The following is a 19,121-nucleotide window of genomic DNA, read 5'->3' as shown; positions in this document are numbered from 1 at the left end:
TTAAAAGCTACAGCATTATATGTTTGGCTTTCTAGTGGTGAATACATTGAGCATGGTAGATAATCTGCAAGATGAATTCAGGATACTCAGTCATTACATTTTCTTCATTACGTAAAATAAAAAAAGAAATACACTCTCAGAAAAAAATGGTCCAAACCTGTCTCTGGAGTGGTACCTTTTCAAAATGTACACCTTTGTGTCGGTGCCAATAGCCTCGCCACATCGACACATAGCAACAAGGTGCTCACGGCGACCCGAGTTCGATTCCTGGCTCAATGTCCTTTGCCGATCCCTTATCTCTGCTCCCCACACTTTCCTGTCTGTAATATCTCCACTGTCATATGCCAATAAAGGTTAAAACCCCGAAAAAAGGATTATAAAAAAAATTATAATAATAAAAAAATTATAAAAATGTACACTTTTGTATTTTGCAGGTCTATATTTTTGCCATTAAAGGTAAATAGTAATACATAACAAGTACAAATCTGTAACTCACAGTACGTTAAAGGTACAAAGGTCAACCTCAAAAGTACTAATTTGTACCTATAAATACAAATATGCACTTGTAAGGTATACATTTGTATCTTTTCAAAAGGTTCTACCCCACTGACAGGTTATTTCTGAGGTTTTTTACTAAACAAAAATTTAAACCGTTTCCCTGATGACTTTTTACGATTGCCAAATTAGCAAAATAAATGACCAAACTAAATAATACCTGCCATGAGTATAACCGCATTCACCATCGGGAGGCGGTATAATCAATCTCGTAGGAGAATTTTGCTTTCACAATCCAAAATAAATAAAGTAATCCAACATCACTGCCTGAAAGCTCCGCACTTATTCTTTCAGTGTGAATGCAATACTTACACAATTTATACTATAAAATGGCGCAGAATAGTGCATAAGTATGTGATTTGGGATGCACCTCATTTCTCACAATAGAAAAGATCTATTACTGAACCGATACCGAATTGTCCACATCTGTATCGTGGTGCAACGAAGAAACAATTAATTGACACCCCTGCAGTATTACATTTTGATCAGGGGCTGTTGGATCATGCAGCTTTCTTTTTTATTAAAATATATCCTTTTGGCCTTAAAAACAATCACACACATGTCTGTTGCACTTATGAATGAAGCAATGTTTAGATTAGTCACTTGAGTTTAATCGACTGCTTGTGAATTGTAAATTTACTCTTCATAAACTGTAATAAATAAAACATGTACAAAGTAAATAACATTTATTATAAGATAAAATAAGATGTTAAAAAATATATTATTTAGTTTTCAAGAAAGTGTGTTAGAAGTCATTGAAGAATTTTAGCTATAGCTAACTAGCAATAACAAACAAAATGTTTAATTTATAGAAGTCATGTTCAAGAAATTATTTTTAAATTTTAGTCGAACATTCAAGTTAAACTATAAATTAATTTGGTTTGAGTTTCCTTAAAATCCTTCGACTTTAATTTTAAGATTTGTTGGCAGCTTCTGAGATTTATTAGATTATTTATTTATTTAATGCGTCTGTCTCTCTCCGAGTGTGTGTGCGTATGTGTCTGTCTATCTGTGAGTGAATGAGTAAGTACTTACATCCTGGCCAAACATGTTTGCTTGTTGCCAAAATACAGGCCATGTCATTTACACACACAAAACTTTCTTATTTATATCCGATTAACCAACTTTATTAATAATTAGAATTTATTCATAATCATTACTACTTTCATAAACACCATTAAAAATGTTTAAAACATTTTACAAGAGCAAAACAATCAACAATGTATGTAACGATCAACGAATTTATATGTAATAATAGTTTGGATAAGGATGTAAATATTTAACATAAAAGGCAACACAATTATTAAGCTGATTATAAAAAAAAATCCCTGTATACAAGTTTTAAAATTACCCTGATATTTTCTAATTATTAATTACAGGAAGAGAGTTGTGTCAACTCTTTTTATAAATATTAATAATAATAGAATAAATCCTGGTGATGGTGTTTAAACAAAGCATTCTCTTGACTCTGACATGCCCTGTCCGGTATCTGATGTACATACAGAACCTGTTGCATTAGACACGACACAAGAGAGTGCAGTAAAACTGCGTCTGTACCGACTGCAGCGCTCTAAACTCTAATCAAGTGTACTCACCTTCAGCCTCTGCAGTGCTCAGAGTTTCCCCCTTTTTTTAGGAAAGTGGGGTCAGAAAACGGTTTGACAAATGAGAGATGGAAAGATTAAATGTGAGGGACTGTGAATGAAATAATGGGCAAACGCTAAACAGATGTGGTGAATTATGACAGTGAAACCGGAGAAATGAGAATACTAAATGAATTTAAATGAAGCAAAGATCGCAACATTGTGTGAAATGTAGGGAGGAATAGCCAGATGGAGATGTTCAGACGTGTTGCGGGAGCTCGATTCTCATTGAAAAACCCATCTCTGCAGTCTAGACTGCTTCTTAAAGAGAGGCAGTAGCATCACAGCATGGCCGGCCAAACAGAAACACGCTTAGTGGCAGCAGCGGATGTGATTGGCCATGCAGCGTGGCAAGAAGGAATGACGAGGGTGATCTGGCCAATCAGAGAGAAAAAGGGGGTGGGTGATTCCTCTGTCAGAGTCAGGAAAAGGCGTGCAGTCACACCAAGGACATTCAGTGGTGTGTACACGGACTGCTGGCTCCATTATATCTGCATTATGTCTCTCTAAAGGCATTCACTATCAGATGAACACAAACAACCTCAAGCAGGAGGACAATTAAGACAACAAATAAAAGAAGCACAGATTCACATGTCCTCAGAGTGGAAGATGAAAATATAACAATTGATAAAATATTGAAATATTATGGCATATGCAATGTTTCATGGCACCATGGGCAAAATAAAAAGTCAATAGTGTGTAGGTAAATCAAATGGATTAAATTAAATAAAAAACATTAATAATTAACATTAATATTAGTAGTAAATATAGCAGAAAAAGAGTCTACTGAATGACTACATTTAAATAACAATAATAATAATAACAATAACAATAACAATAACAATAATAATAATAATAATAATAATTATTATTATTATTATTATTATTACTATTACTATTGGATAGACAGTGCAAAAGCTAACAAATGGTTCATATTTATTTAAATAAATTCACCAATCAATGGTTTATATTTAATAATAAAGATAAATTGTTATTTGACAATGTAAATTATATTTACAAGGTATTATTAGACATCCTACTTTAATGTTCCGTACAATATACCACAACAATATTTAGTTTTTTCCCTTAAATTATAAAGAAAGACATTCTGTTCAGACTTTTTTTTTTGCTCCTCATTTTAAAAAATCTATTGGTAAAAGAGCTTTTACGTTTAAGGGTCCAATAGATTGGAATAATCTACCAGCTAACATTCATTCCATCGTATCAATTAAAGTGTTTAAGCAAACTTTGCTGTCATATTTTAGTTTGGACTGTACTTGTTTTCCCTGCGGATGTTGTTATTTATGTGGTGATTTGATTCACCTATCTGTATTTTTTTTAGTACTATGTATCTATGAATGTATGTATGTATACATACTTCTTCCCCTTTTGTTAATGTTTCTTTTCTTTTTTTGGATCTTATGTAATTTATGTTTTGTTTTTGTCTTCTGGTGTTATTATTATTTGATTGTGATTAATTGTGGTAATTGTACCATATGTTATGAATAACTTAAATGTAATAAAAATGTTTTAAAATATACAAATTACAAAGAAAACATCATTTCTTTAAATAAAAAAATACAATTATTTATTCATTTTCCTTCGGCTTAGTCCCTTTATTCACCAATGGTGGACAAAGCAGAACCGCCAACTTATCCAGCATATATTTTACACAGAGGATGCCCTTCCAGCTGTAACCCAGTACTGGAAAAACACCCAGGCACACACATACACTACAGTAGGGCTGTGCGATTAATTGAAATCGAATCGCAATTTAAAATGCTGTGATTAGTTAAATCGCAAGAGGCTGCAATTTGAAATTTTACATATATATATATAAAATTTAATTCCCCAGCCCAGAGCAAATGTGTAACAGCGGCTGTGTGTGACAGTCTTACATTCTGCCCAATCAGAACTGTGCAACTGAACAACGCCTACAATAAAAAAGAAGAAGAAAACAAACAGGAAAGCACTGACAAGTGGGATTATAGCGTCTGCTGCTTCGGAAGCAATAATAGACAAATTAATATCAAAGAAAAACAGCATTGGTAATATGGGAATATTTTGGTTTCAAAGTCACAGACACCAAACAAAAACAAGTCATTTTTAAGAGTTGTCGCAGAATTGTTGCCACCGCTTACAGATTATAGAGCTGAAGCTTGACTACAAAATAAAAGGTGCAGTATGTAAATTTGACACCCAGAGGTTGAACTAGGTATTACATTCCTGGAACAAAATAAATGCAAGTGAAGATTACCAGATGGAGGAGTGAGTCTGACTTAAGTCGTGTTCTAAATTAAAGCAACGGGATGTGATGGAGTGAATATTTTCCATATTAAATGGAGTTTTTGTTCCAACCAACACCTCGAATTGATATATTAGAAACGGCTTCTATTTCTTGCAGCTGAACTACAGGATAAACTGTGATCACCTCAGGTACACCATATGAGCTTTTAGTGTTAAATGCTAATAATGGGAGTTTGAATGCCATTTTACATGACATTTAGGAGTAAAAAGTAGTCATTTTAAAAGTACTCAAGAGTAGCGAGTAGTGAGTATTACGCTGTGAAAAGTTTACAAGCAGTTTGTGCAGGGACGTGTAAACGTAACATTCTGTAGTGCATTTAGTAATCTTCCTAGATTCGTTCCTTCCTGCGTTTGTTTGTTTGTTCCTTCCGTCCTTCGTTCTCCCATTTGTACCTTCCTTCGTTCTTCCGTTTGTACCTTCCTTCGTTCTTCCGTTTGTTCCTTCCTTCGTTCTTCCGTTTGTTCCTTCCTTCGTTCTTCCCTTCCTTCCTCTGTTTGTTTCTTCCTTCCTCCGTTTGTTTCTTCCTTCGTTCTTCCCTTCATTCTTCTGTTTGTTCCTTCCTTCCTTCGTTCTTCTGTTTGTTCCTTCCTTCATTCTTCCCTTCCTTTCTTTATTCCCTTCCTTTCTCCGTTTGTTTCTTCCATTTGTTCCTTCCTTTGTTCTTCCATTTGTTCCTTCCTTTGTTCCTTCCTTCGTTTGCTCGTTCTTCCCTTCCTTACTTACTTCTGTTCCTTCCCTCCCTTCCTTAATTATGTTCCTTCCCTTCCTTACTTCTGTTCCTTCCCTAGTTCAATTCTTTCTTGAATCCTTCATTCATTTGGTCCTTCCTTCGGTTGTTCGGTTCGTCCTTCATTCATTTGGTCCTTCCTTCAGTTGTTTGGTCCTTCCTTCATTTTGCACATTCCTTCCATTCTTCATTCGTTTAATTTAGCTATTGTTTAAGGCTGTTTGGTGATTTCAGTCATTATACAGTCGGCATCCTTCATTTTCTCATCAGTGACATCCAGTCTATAAACAGTAATTGCGTGTAAAAATTTTGGACATCCTCTTGGACAATTTTATGCGGTTAAAAAGTTTGAGGTTGTTCAGTATGATGCGATTTTTCTACTTTAGCCAATCCCCATAGACAAGAAATGATAAAATAGTGACTGCAGTTTGAAGGAAAGTAAAAGTACAGATATTGCACTAAAAAGTACTCAAGGGAAAGTAAAAATACTTAGTAAATTACAACTCCTGAGAAAAACAGGAATTAATTACTATTAATTAATTGTAAGGCGACAGTGCTAACCACCGAGCCACCCCAAATACAATAATTATTATTATTACTCATTCACATTACAAAACCCCTGTATAAATCACTTTATGGTGAACTCCATGACGACCATATATGCAAACAAAACAAACCAACACAAAACGATCAGTTTTCATGCTTTCTGCCTACTCTGTGTTTTCCTCTTGTTTTTGTGTCTGTGTTGCAGTGTTTGGAACAATCAGTGCTTTCAGGATGATGATATCATTATCATGTGCCCCCTCCTTCACAGTCCACCTCTTCTGCTCCAAAAAGTCAGACAAAAACAAAAGCCAGAACCCGACGACAGGCCGTTCTCCTCCAGCACATCACACACACACACCAATGACACTTGAGAGATGTCTGAAGCCCTGAGCCGATCCACTCACCCGCAGGTCATCCATCCCTCAATCCTCAAAATAGCCAAAGCTCCAGAAACAGTCATTCACTAACAGCCAAGTGAGACTGTAGCTATAGGTGATGGCTGCCGAAGTTATTTGAGCGACTTCTTTCTCCAACAAGAAGGAGATGACAGCCTGTCAGACGATGTCATAAGCAATTCTGGGATTCATCGCTCTCACATCTACACAGCCCTGACTCACAGACTACACTTCGCTCGATAGAGTCTCAGAACACAACACTTTTATCAACTCCTCCCGTGGCACTGAGAGACTAAAAAACAAGTCTGTGCGGTTCCCGGGCATCACGGGAGATAATATATGGGTGGTTTTGAGAATGGAAATCCATAAATAAAACAAATGATAGACGTAGGATGATGCAGTCTAACAGCTTCGGCTTCACTGCCTTTGTTAAGCTTGTTATGTAGACTGAAAACCACAGAATTACAGTTTACGATGTTTATGCGTCTTTTGTGTTAGATGTTATTGTCAGGGAGTGGATGACAGTTTGACTTTTTTTTTTTCATTGGGGATGTCTTTAATACAAATGTGTTATCCTTTATTTACCCTCATGTAATTTCAAACTCTTAAAGGAATAGTTCACTTACAAATTAAAATGTACAACAATATTTACTCTCACTCAAAGAGTTCCAAACCTTTGAGTTTTTTTACACAAAAGAAGATATTTTGAAGAAAGCTTAAAAGCTATAACCATTGACTTTCATAGAAGTTACAACACTATAGAAGTCAGTTTGCATTCTTCAAAATATCTTCTTTTGTGTACAACTGAAGAAAGTCACACGGGTTTAGAACAAGTGAAGGTGGGTTGAAAATCATTCATTAACATAAACTGAGAATTTGTTTTCGATCTCATTAAATAAAAAAGCATTGGAAATGTTCTAAATCACAAAAATTAAGTGAATTTGGTTGGAAGAGTTTAATAAGATTTTTTTTAATCACACCCTCTCAGAAGTCACACCATACTGGAACATTTTCTATATGCTTAAGAAAATGTGGAAATCAAAAGACTATCACATTTTCTGAGACTGCTCCGTTATTAAAAAATACTGGAAAGAAATACACAATGCCTTACTAGGGATGCTCATTTCGGTTTATTTTACCAACCAACAACTACAGATCGTTAACCGAATAATAACCGATAACAGATTAATAATAAAATATTTTATTTAAAAATATATTTGACGTGTCTATTTTGTGACAAATATTGTATTTTAAATACTGATTTATTTTAACATGCGAACATGAGAGCATCTTTACACACCTGCAGTGTTTTCAACAGCATAGAAAAAAAGAATAAACTAAATAAAAAGAATAAAATAAATAGGCCTGCCCTAGATACTTTTCACTTAAATGACTAATTTAGATTACAAACGAAAACACTCACTGAATCCTTTTTAAGAACCGACATAGCCTGTTTTTTTTTTCTTCTGTCAAATAAAAATATCAGGCTACCTTAAATCGATCGATCCACAGAAAATATGCATTTAATTAATGCTCCGCTGTTATTCTTATATCACAAACCCACTTTCAACATTTTAAATAGAAGACATTAGTTTAAAGATTATGTCATAATTTCCTCCATCTCACTCGCGGTTCATGTGTGCGTGCGCTGCGTGTGCATGTGAACCTTAGAGCTCACATGTTGACTTTTTGTAAAGTATACGCTACTATAGCATTTAACAATTTTGTTGTTTACATATAATATTGCATAAATTTGCATACATGTTTTATAAGCTATAAAATTAAAGCTTCAACTTGGTGCGGAGTTATCATTATGAAAAATAAAAAAAATTCATTGGATTTGTTTGATTCGTAGATTATAGGCTATTTAAAAAATTTAAATTATATAAAAACTATTAATAACTGTAATTTTCCACATTAAAAAAAATCCTTGTTTGATGAATCAGCTGACCCGTATTGCGTGTGAGTGTTGCTGTCGATGTTGTTATAATTGTAATATTTAATAAAATTGTGATATTCAAAATTTGTAAAGTAATTCAGCTCAGGATAACTTGAAACAGCGACCACAAGTCTCTCCTTCATCATTAAAAGTTCTCCGTAGTCGTCTTGACAACACAAAAAAAGTTTACGCAAATTACGAAATTCGTAAATTAGAAAATGGAACAATTTATTTATTTGATTATGCAACATTCGACAGACCTGAACTTTTCGGAAGGATCACTAATCTACATAGTTTTGTTGCTGATGTGTATGTATATCTTATTTTATTTATTTATTTATTTATTTGTACTTATTTATCTCTCCCCCCTTTTTTAATTACTTTTATTTCATTAAATAATTTATTTATTTATAATTAAAAAGAGCATGCGTTATGGTGCGTTCACACCACACACGGATGAAGCGTCAATCGCGAATGATTTACATGTTAAGTCAATGCAAAAAACGCGATTAGACATCATGCTGCGATATTCACGCATATGAGGCGGCACGATTATCAGCCTTCCTAAAGCACATAAAGCACATGTATTCTTTCATCAAAATCCATGTTAGCCATTTAGGAATGACACTGGGGTCACCAGGCGGGCAGATACCCCTCCCATGACGCGTTCAAAACGTTCATGCATCCAATTATGCACAAATACCACAATCTATTTGCGCAAGCAGTGTCTGGTGCGAATATTCAAAAATATCACATCTAAAAGCGCATGGAAATCACGAAAACTTTGCATCCTTAACCATTTTCAGCACGATTTGTGCCCGCGCACCTTTGTCGTCTGTCGCTGCTAGGCGATTATCAACGATTATCTCAGAGGATGACAAGCTGACAAAACCTTGCTGCAGCTCTGATACGTTTTATTAATAAAGAAAATTAAATAGCACTGCGATGTTTGAGTGTTCTGTGTTTGTCTGACGTAATAAGTCTACTGAAATGTGTATACTCCATACAAAGTATTAAGCCGATCAGTCGGTTCTTGTCATGTGACTCGTGGTGCACATTTTATTTTATTTTTTCCCAAATGATGTTTAACAGAGCAAGGACATTTTCACAGTATGTGTAATAATATATTTTTTCTTCTGGAGAAAGTCTTATTTGTTTTATTTTGGCTAGAATAAAAGCACTTTTAAATTTTTTATGAACCATTTTAAGGTAAAAAATTATTAGCCCCTTTAAGATTTTTTTTCGATAGTCTACAGAACAAATCAATCATCGCTATACAATTACATGCCTAATTACCCTAACCTGTCTAGTTAACCTAATTAACCTAGTTAAGCCTTTAAATGTCACTAAGCTGTATAGAAGTGTCTTGAAAAAGATCTAGTAAAATATTATTTATTGTTATCATGACAAAGATAAAATAAATCAGTTATTAGAAATGAGTTTAAAACTATTATCTTCAGAAATTTGTTGAAAAAAATCTGCTCTCCGTTAAACAGAAATTGGGGAAAAAATAAACAGGGGGGCTAATAATTCTGACTTCAACTGTATATACCTTTAAATAAATATTGTGTTTAAAAATAATTAACATGAGCTGGCCAGTTAGAAGTCATTAAGCTAATCTACAGAAGTTAAGCTAAACCTGGAAAGGAAAAATGTGAAAAGTAAATAAGCAGGTAAATAAATAAATAAATAAATAATCACTTAAACATAAGTCAAACCAGCCCAGTGCAAAAGCCAAAGACTCCCAAGCCTTTCATTGCTCTATTTTGGTCTGCATACAAGTTCATAACAAATGCAGTATATCCAGTGTCAAAGCAGCACTTAAAATCAACAATGAAGCTCTGCCATATCCTAACCGCAGCTCAGACACTAGAGGTTTCAGATGTCTGCCAATAGCTGCTTTTGCACTGATAGCAGGGTGCTCGCTTCCTAAGCTGACCCAAGGGTGCTGGAAATAGTCGTGACACATGAAGCCATTCAGAGAAAAGAGCAACCAGCTGTCCATGTACATATTCTATCAACTGTAATCCATATACAAAACACCCTCACAGGAATAAGAACAGCAACAAAACGCGCACAGACACCCTGAAGAGCGCGCACCAAACCTCTACTAGTGCCAAGTAGTTATTTGATATTTTTAGATGGGCATTTTGCTGTCTGTGTTGAGCTGGTTTGAGTACAGTGCTTGAGAGGATGATTTATGGATAGAAAATGAAATAGTTTAGCGTGTCCATTCATGTTTACCAGCTTGAATGAGTTGGAAAGCTTGGGTGTTATCCTGTTAAATGTCATGCAACCACACTGTGCGATAAATGCCCAAATTAAGACATGTAGGGAGTTAGGAAATGCCAACGAAAAGGCCTTGCTCTACTAACGTACCAACTAATTTGTCATTAAAGACCCAATGAAATGACGACAGCAGATTTTGTGCTGCCACATCTACCTTTAATACAAGAATAAGAGGTAAGACATATTTGAAGGCATGTCCTTTTTTCAATCCACCAAGATTTGAGTCTTAAAAACCCTTTTGTGTTTTTTAGGTGCAAAGATATTTTCAGCGTGAACATCCCCTAAATCTGCGCATACAGTAAATATCTTGCAACGAATACGGGTCCCACAGCAACAATTTTATTCTCTTGCAAAGATTACATTTCAAGCACATATGCTGCATTTACTTTAAACTCGACTAAATTTTTAAAGTGAGTTTGTCATAAAACACATTATTAAATGTGGTAATTTCACATGTTTTCAGATGTAGCAGCATTTACGACAGATCCGTAGTTCACTAAGTTATCTAAACAGCTGTCATTATCTCTGAATGATTATCCCAAATTAATATGCGATTACAGTGGTCCCTCGCTATAATGTGGTTCACCTTTCAGATTTTTAGTGCAATTTGACATGCTTCTTTTACAGCACATTGTGTTCTACGTCCTGATTTGCTGTAGACCATTGCCAATCAATCTCCTCCGTGCTGTGTCTCTTGTACAGTACAGAATGCGTTCAGCTTGCCAAATTGACATAAATCTTCATTTACTAGCAATGTGACTCTGAAGAGTTGTACTGTATGTTTGCAAGTTTTCTCCTCAACAAATATCATAATGTCAACAAAACATTCTGCATTCTTAAAGGCACCCACAGTAGCACCCAAAAAGCAGAGGAAGATGCGATCCATCTCACAAAAAGTTGGACTTCGCGACATCATGCTACTGGAAGGTGGAAGTTACAAAGCTGAAGGGTGCCATTACGAAATAAATGAATCTTTGGTTTGTTATATATTCTGTTTTACATCTATGATACATCAATAATAATTTAAAAATAAAAATGAATACTTCGTGGATTTTGAACTAAGACTCTGTGTAGTAAATGCTGCTCCATCTGAAAGTACTTGCTGAAGAATTACAATGCATCACAGATCCAGCTGCAATGGCAAAATAGGTCTGAAAATTGTCTTTAAAAAAATAATCCTGAAAACCAAAATTGTCACCTATATCAAAGTTCTTTAATCTTTTGAATGCCAGACTCAAATATTGTTTCTTGTAAAAGACTCCCATTTTGAACATCTAAAAGGCATTTACAGGTTCTTGTATAAAGACTGAATTTACAAAGACCGGTGTCAAACTCGATTCCTAGAGGGCCGCAGCTCTGCACAGTTTTGCTCCAACCTCCAAAAGATATAAAAAAAAATCCAGTTTTAAATTGTAAAAAAAAAAATCTGTGTTTTTAAAACTAGTCAATGTAAGTAATAAAATAAGTCAATGATTCATTCTATTTATTTAGCCTGGCATGTTTACTGCTCCAAAATATTTTAAATGTTTCTCAAAATAAAATATATTGTGTTCAAAGTTAAAAAACTAAAATTTTTATCCCGACATTTAAAAAGAACATATTTTAAAGTAGTCATCACAAAACCGTGAAACCGTGATATTTTTATCCAAGGTTATCATACCATCAGAATCTTATACCAGCCATGCCCACCTTGGAGTTATTCTAATAAGAGCTGTTTTATTTCTGCTTCTTTTTTTTTTACACCCAGAAGGAGTAAAAAGCTTTTTCCTTTGAAAACATCTGCATGTCTGCTGGTCATAGAGGTAATATTTTGACATATTAGCCTAAAATTATATTCAAACATCACAGTGAGAGTGTGCCTACAGCAGAGAACTGGATATAGCCTGCGACTACAACAGACCTGTCTTTATACATTACCGTAACAGTCTGCATACCAACTACAGGCACGGATCTACATCTCACCCAGTGTGTCACTCAAATTAGTTTTTATGACTACAACATATAAGGGTCCTGTGATTTACGCGATGCAGAAAGCATGGATGAAGTTACTAAAAACAGACATGAAGTCAAAATTAGATGTATAACATATTATTAGCATATAATTTGCTAAATTTGTAATAAATAACTCAAAAGCAGTGCTATTTATCTAATTAAGTAAGGATATGGGCTATTGTTTGTGAACAAGAGATAATTTAAATACAAGACCTTCAGAACAAGCCATCAAAATAAAAGTCTGTTTTTATTTACTCCGACAACCGCCGCTCATTAAATGAATATTAATCGTTAACTGGTCAGATTAATATTAAATTATTATTTTATTTTTAAAAATTAAAAACTGTATTTCGTGTCCGGCACATGAAATATTGCATTTTAAAATACTGATTTATTTTAACATGTGAACAGCAGCATACAGAACCTCTTCACGCACATGCAGTGTTTCCAACAGCATAGAAAAAAGAATAAACTAAATTTTAAAAAAATATATAAATACTTATGCCCAATATTTTCCACTTAAATGACAAATTTAGATTACAAAACGAAAACACTCACTGAATCCTTTTTAAAAACCAGCATAGGCAATTTTTTTCAATCATATGCTTTTTTTTCTTCCGTCAAAAAAAAAAAGCAGGCTACCTCAAATTGATCACTAAACGCAAAATATGCATTTAATTGATGCACTGCTGTTATTCTTAGGTCACAAACCTCTGTCAACATTTTTGATAGAAGTCATTATTTTAAAGATTATGTCTTGTGCGTCTGGTTTTACCTTAGCACTTGTGTGCTTTTATTTCCTCTCTCACTCGCAGTTCATGTGTGCAATGCTGCGTGTGATGAAAGACAATGACGAAGCTCATATGTTGACTTTTTGTAAAGTATAGGCTACTATAGCTTATAACAATTGTGTTGTTTGCATATGATATTGCATTAATTTGCATATATGTTTTATAAGCTATAAAATCAGGCCACATCTGCTCCACCACAGTCACACTCAATACTGGTGTACCACAGGGCTGCGTGCTGAGCCCCTTCCTCTACTCCCTTTTTACCATCGACTGTAGGCCTGTGAACAGATCCAACACCATCATCAAATTTGCAGATGACACCACAGTGATTGGTCTAATCAGCAATAATGATGAGACTGCCTACAGGGAGGAGATACAGCATCTGGCCACTTGGTGCACCGAAAATAATCTGCTCCTTAACACCAGCAAGACCAAGGAGCTCATTGTGGACTTCAGGAAGGGACGAACAGGCTCGCATGATCCCATCCACATTAATGGGATGGCCGTTGAGCCTGTCTCATCCTTCAAGTTCCTGGGGACCCACATCTCTAAGGACCTTTCCTGGACCACCAACACCTCCAGCCTGGTCAAGAAGGCTCATCAGCGCCTATTCTTCTTGAGGCAACTTAAGAAGAACCAGCTTTCATCAGCCGTCTTGGTGAACTTCTACCGCGGCACAATAGAAAGCATCCTGACCAACTGCGTCACAGTCTGGTATGGAAGATGCTCTGTTGCTGAGCGTAAGGCACTGCAGCGGGCGGTGAAAACTGCCCAACGCATCACAGGGACTACACTGCCAACCATAGAGGACATCCAGAAGAAACACTGTCTGCGCCGAGCACGCAGTATTCTTAAGGACACCTCTCACCCTGCTCACAGACTGTTTTCTCTCCTGCCTTCCGGCAGGCGCTTCAGGCTCCCCCGGACAAAAACCAGCAGACTGAGGAACAGCTTTTTCCCCAGAGCTGTCTCCCTTTTGAACTCTGCCCCTCACTGACTCTTTTATATACATTTAATAAAAGCCTCAGTTTGGTACGGAGTTGTCATCATACAAAAATCAAGAAAATCCATGGATAGATTATAGGCTATTTTAAAATTGGATATTTTATAAGAACTATTAATAACTGTAATTTTCCAAATAAAAAAAGGTTGGTTTGTTGGTTGTTCACTAAGACACAACAACTATAGTCTATTTGTTGTGTTTATGAGCAGAAACGCTCATATAAGAGAAAATCCTGACGCTCCGACTTGTGTCCGGCTTGTTTGCAAAGCAGCGCACATTTCATAAAGTTTTGTTTTGCGGCTTCTTTCTCCAATTGTACAAATAAACAGAAGTGTTTATGACATGGATCCAGGACAGAGGCAATCAGCATCAGTGCTGGTTTGGCATCAAACTGAGACCAGCAATATTCTTCTTTCGTTTTGCTTCTTTAGCAAAATATATCTGTAGGCACGTGTGGTTGCTCGTGTTACCATCCAGAGTTAAAAAAATATGTGTTGCACATTTATGCAGCCAAATAAAAAAATTTAAAACAATATTTTAATCGTTTAACTGATACCATTAATCTGTTAAAAATGCACCTTTACAGTTAACAGTGATTCAGTTATTATGAGCATCCCTAAAGGTCTCTGAAAGAAACATATTTAAATGCTTCGTTAATTGTAGTTCAGTTCAATGTGTTTAGAGATTTCAATTAGCTGGACATGTTTTTTTGGCTACTAACATTCATTTTAACTATTAAACTACTTAACTATAATTAATATATATTAATATTAAAACAATGTAACCCCAGCCCCCCCTCCAAAAAATAAGGGACAAAATGTGTTCAGAAAAAATATGTATGGAATTTGTGTGTATGGAAACCAGATTTTATAGGGCCCTAATAATTCAACGATGACAAAAACACAACAAATCTGTGCACCATTCTGACAGGTCCAAAATATTCACCCATTACCCCAGTGTGTGTGAGAAGGCTGGCCAACCCGGGACAGGTGCCAGTTGCCAAGGAGTGACATTCAGACAACATTAAGCAGCCATGTATTTCCATGTGACAAAAAGAGAGAAAACAAACCCTCTTCAGTTCTTTACGAACACTATAAAGCACATACTGGCAGAGCACAAATGTCTTTGATGTCGGGAAGGGCATGTACAGGGTGTTTCTGTTCTTCCTCCAGTTTCCTTAAGTAAACAACAGCTCAGGGTGAGGCTCCACCAAATTTATAGGATGGCGCAATTAGACTTCCTCCAAATATAAAAAAAAAAACTAAACAAAAGTACATTTTAGCCATTTCATTTTGAGCTCTTATAACAACAACCAAACTCTTAACACCACTTAACCTGGTCATAAATTGAGCCACGGCACTTCATTTAAAAAACCATTTATCTTCATGATGGTTTAAGAGAGTCAGCGACTTCACTTTGAGAATCAGCATTTGCCTTAATGCCTCACATTCTTGTTTAGAAATGTCGCTATTTAATAAACAATGAGAAACTAGCGCTGTCGCCACTTTTCTCCCACTTATGTCATGTTTTTTTTTGGTTTAAAATTCCCCTTCGGTGGGAATTCAAGGCCACAATGCTGTGCTACAAACAGTGCCATATAACCTGTTCCGACATCTTCGCTACACCGTCATGTCCCTTTACGAAGAATTAGGCATTGTGTTTAAAGAGCACCTCCCTGCAGTTCCTTAGACATATCAATGACTTATTGTTCCTTTAGCGCTGCAATGGGCATAGTAAAATGGGCAGCTTGCCTTCCTTTGAGAATGCCAACCGAAGAGGCAAATGTTGTCGGGGATACACACAAGGCTGTGTTGTGAGAGCTGGCATTCAAAGCTCGGAGGGAGCGTATGGAAAGTATTGTAAACATAAACATGAAATATGGGGAAATCACTTCCCGTATCGTGGAAAAGTCAGCCTCGTTCCTTTAATTAAAGGTATAAGTCACGATCAACATACTTTTTTTACAGAAATACCATAGAACTGAAATATTAAATCAATAAAAAGACACAATATGTAAAGGCACACTCAAATCACTAGAGGTATTTTCTACAAAATATTTGGTTGATGTGTGTTATGGGATGTCAATGTAAGATAGTCTAACATTAGTTAGATTCAGAAACATCTGCAATTTTCATTTTAACAGTGAAGTGAATCAGTGTTAATTTCTGACTAAAATTCAATTTTAGTTTTAGTCATATTTTAGTCTTCTGAATCATTTTAGTTTTAGTCGAATAAATTTCATAAGATTTTAGACAGCTAAATCTACTAGAGATTGAAGGCAGTTTCTTTATCTTGCATGTTGTATGCGACTACCTGATAAGCGTGGATTATAGCACTACAGTATCATTACATCCTTACAGATGTAAGAATAATCACATGATTAATGACTACTTAAATTGTTTTGTGGTATAGGTACACCATAAATGGCTGTTGTCATGACGATCGCAGCACATGCAAACATTGTTAGCTAAACTGTAGCTGCAGTTAAAATGAAACACGAGGAAACTCCTCACGAAAATGATCAGTTACTTATCAAATGTATGTGTGTGTGTGCGCATCGCACACCAAGATTAATTCTGATTGGATATTTTCCAAAAAACGTCCATCAATCACATTCTTGTCTCGTTTTTATTAGTCAACGAAAATGTCAGTATATTTTTATTATAGTTGTCGTCGTCATCATCGTCTGGTTTTTGTCAGTAGAAACTTGTTCGTCACAAATATTATGATGAAAATTTTATGTCAGCAAAATTAACACTGTAGTGAATCAATTAATGAAGTGTCCATAAGGAGTACCTAAAAAGTACAAATGTGTACCTTTCGATTAGGTGCTGTCCCACTGATCATTTTTATACAAGAAATGTGCAAGAAATCGTCTCACAATGTGATGAAGCCCTTAAAATGCAGTTATATGTAAGATTGTGGTGCAACACTGTGATTGTCTCTAATTTGTATCAAGTAAGAAGATGGTTAAGCAATATCATACCAGAGCTGTTTTGTCAAAAATAGCACATAAACATACAAATATGTATATGTGTTTACAAAGTCAAGCCTGGAATTATTCATACCCCTGGCAAATCCTGACTGTCATTTTTTTGTTCACAGACAATTTTTTTTCCCCCACAATGATGCCTTTTGTACATTGTCTTATTATCTTTTGGGAGAAGCCTGTATCATTCAGTCAAAAATAACTTGCTGGTTGAATAAATGTAACTTTAAATTTGAATAATTTCAGGCTTGACAGTATATATAGAGAAAGTCTTTATACTTTGTGTTTTTTATTAAAAGTCTTTTTATTAAATTTTTTTGAGAAATGCTTGTAACTGAAAGCACAAAGTTGAGGCAGCAATAAATGATCTGTAAAACTATGTAAATGATAATTTAGAGGCAAAATACATTGATTGATTGATTGATTGATTGATTGATTGGTTGTAGGAATGCACGATATAGGAAAAATCAGATATTGCGATCTTTTATTTTTCTGCAATAAATATTGCTATATGAATGCAGTTTCACAAGGTAGTTCAAATCTCGTAAATCTCTAGTTTTCTTGGGAGTCTAACAATATTCTGGTACAGAAATTGAATAATCACAATGCAATAAAATGCTTTTCTTACTAAAATGTCTCATTTCGGGTCGAAATATCTCAAAATCTTAGATCAAGTAGAAATATTGTTTTGTTTTCACCTTATTAAATTAAAGTTTTTCCTTAAAACAGGCTAAAACTTCTTCCAAAAAGGTAAGTAAAATAATATTGTTTTCACTTTGAAATATAGATATCTGGACAAGAAACAAGACAAAAATGCGAAGAAACACTTTTTTTCGCACAAAAGTTTTAAACTCTAAAATTCTCAGTCAAAGCCATACAAATCCATGCAAAAATACACTTTCAATCTATTATGGTTAAACGTCTGTAGCTCCTGGTCAACTATAATTAAGACTCAACATTGCAGATCTTGCGAAGTGACTATTGCAGATGTGCACATTGTGATATCGATGCTAAAACGATATATTGTGCAGCCCTAGTTGGTTGGTTGTTGTTTTTTTTTAACCTTCTTATCTTTTGTTATGATAGGACAGAGAGAAAGTAACGATCGGCAAAGAACCTTGAGCCAGGAATCAACCTTGGGTCACAGCGAGCACGTCGGTGCTATATGTTGGTGCACAGTACCACTAGGCTTTTGGCGCCGACTTGGTTGGTTGGTTGGTTGGTTGGTTGATTGTACCCTTAAAGTTTGCTATAAACTCTTTGATGAATCTGAAGATTTCATTTTTAAAGTTAACTTTATGCTTTTTTTTATTTAACACAAAATTTAATTTAAATGCATTTTGTGCATAGTTTCTCAGTCAAATTTAATGTGATTCATTTGCAAATTAATTTGAAGTCAAAAATGTATTCATTGCAAAGTCACCAAAATAAGTTGCAAGTTAGCACTGTTACAGTCTACTTCATGGAAAAATAATATAATAAAATAATGTGAATAATAAAATAATAATGTGAATTTAAATGATCAAATCACAACATTTATAAAAGTTTAAGTAATTTCCCAATCTGTTAACATGATTTCTCTTTTTATTATTATCACTATTATTATTATTAAAGCACCACTATTGACAAATTCCATGACATTTCGCATCGTTTATGCAAGTTAATTTCTAGGACTGGATTCCGGCATTTCCATTTTTTGTATCCTAAAAAACACAGGGCTCTGCAAACTGATGCGTCACTTTGGTTAAAGTAATAGATAAAGATTTAATGAAAATAATAATAAAATCGTAGAGACTAATAAGGAGCAAATTTGCTTGACCCATCTCTTTATTTATTTATTTTTTGGAAGTTCAACACCTCAGCAAACATTTATCTGAGTGCCCGGTTGTTGCTCTCTGATTCTATCACTGCATACACACAACACATGGTGCTGCACATGATGCT

General features: G+C 35.0%; 1 protein-coding gene across 4 annotated transcripts in view; it reads right to left on the bottom strand.

The window, feature by feature from the left end:
• slc20a2 (solute carrier family 20 member 2) overlaps positions 1–19,121 on the bottom strand; it is an 81,772-nt gene that overhangs the window by 56,120 nt on the left and 6,531 nt on the right. The window contains exon 1 of one of the 4 annotated variants that reach the window (XM_056463462.1): positions 6,184–6,408. The exons of the other annotated variants lie outside the window; for them this stretch is intronic. The gene's annotated coding sequence lies outside the window, so the exon portion shown is untranslated. Of the gene's footprint in view, positions 1–6,183; positions 6,409–19,121 lie in introns of those variants that run through there. 4 annotated transcript variants of the gene reach the window in all.

This window comes from Danio aesculapii, chromosome 8, assembly GCF_903798145.1.
Source record: "Danio aesculapii chromosome 8, fDanAes4.1, whole genome shotgun sequence".
NCBI classification, from domain to species: domain Eukaryota; kingdom Metazoa; phylum Chordata; class Actinopteri; order Cypriniformes; family Danionidae; genus Danio; species Danio aesculapii.
Note: the sequence above shows the minus strand (reverse complement) of the source record. Positions and strands in the feature narration are given on the sequence as shown.